Raw genomic sequence first — 1,317 nt, 5'->3', positions numbered from 1 at the left:
CACACACACACACACACACACACACACACACACACAGGGAGAAGTTATGTTGATTAGTTGGGAGTTTGGAGCTCTGTGGGTGTCTGATTGGTCACATAGAACCAGAGATTCATTGCTGGAGAATGAGATGCTGGGTAAGGGGCAAGAGGCAAGAAGTAGATTTCTGGAACTGAAGTTTGAGAGTTTTTTTGTTTGTTTTTGTTTTTTTTTCTGCTAGGCAATGGGGTTAAGTGATTTGCCCAGGGTCACACAGCTAGTAAGTGTTATGTGTCTGAGGTCAGATTTGAACTCAGGTCCTCCTGAATCCAGAGCCAGTGCTCTATCCACTTCGCCACCTAGCTGCCCCGAAGTTTGAGACAACTAACCCTAACCCTAACCCTAACCCTAACCTCCCTGTTCTGCTTGTATCTCTCTAACCCCAGGCCATATCTATTTGCTTGACCCTCAAGCTCTGGGAGTTAAGAAGATCTGTATTCAAGTTTCACCTCTGACACCTTGTGACTGTAGGGCCCTGGGCAAGTCACTTAAACTCTCCATGCCCCAGGCAATTCTTTTCTAAGTTGCAGGACAGTTACCAATCTGTATTGGTAGAGGGAGATTCTCCACAGTGGGAATTCCCTTCACCAATAAAATAACTGGAACAGACTAATAACAATAACAACACATGTCCTTTAAACTCTCAAACTTTGGGGCAGCTAGGTGGCGAAGTGGATAGAGCTTCAAGTACATTGTAAGGATGCCTGTGGACCAGCATGAAACTGTGCTCTAAGATTAATCGACACTTTCATTGTCAAAGTGTACATGACAGAGACAATGAGAGAAAAGAGATTAAGTACATAGTCCTTGGCCTGAGTCTAATTGTCCTGTGTCTGCCCAATATGCTCTGATTTACCTTAGTCTGGGACTTCATCCTGGCAGCAATCCAATGGGTCATATTGGAGGTCAGTTATTGTGAGGATACACTCCAGGATCCTACCCAAAATAACGGCTTCCCTTGGATTCCATAATCCAACTTCAAGAAGATTTGCCCCAATATGTCTCAAAGATTTTGACCCTTTAATCCTTCTTAACAATCACATAGACTTGGGAGCAATCTGAAGGCCAGAATTTGGTCACATTCTGGTCTGTAATCCTGCATCCCCAAACTATTTCCACTGTCTGGGTCTTCTCAACAAGGAACTCCTCTATTTGTCTTCGCCCTTCTACACACATTCAAATCTAAGTGGGTTTTATAGAGGTTTATTTGCAAAGACTAGGAAACACTTCATCTTTAAATAACACAAAGGTACCAGGAATTTTAGGGCAGTTAGGTGGCAT

Source organism: Vombatus ursinus, unplaced genomic scaffold (assembly GCF_900497805.2).
Source record: "Vombatus ursinus unplaced genomic scaffold, bare-nosed wombat genome assembly UNPS02014945.1, whole genome shotgun sequence".
NCBI classification, from domain to species: Eukaryota; Metazoa; Chordata; class Mammalia; order Diprotodontia; family Vombatidae; genus Vombatus; species Vombatus ursinus.
The sequence above is the reverse complement of the archived record's forward strand: the minus strand, read 5'-3'. Positions refer to the sequence as shown.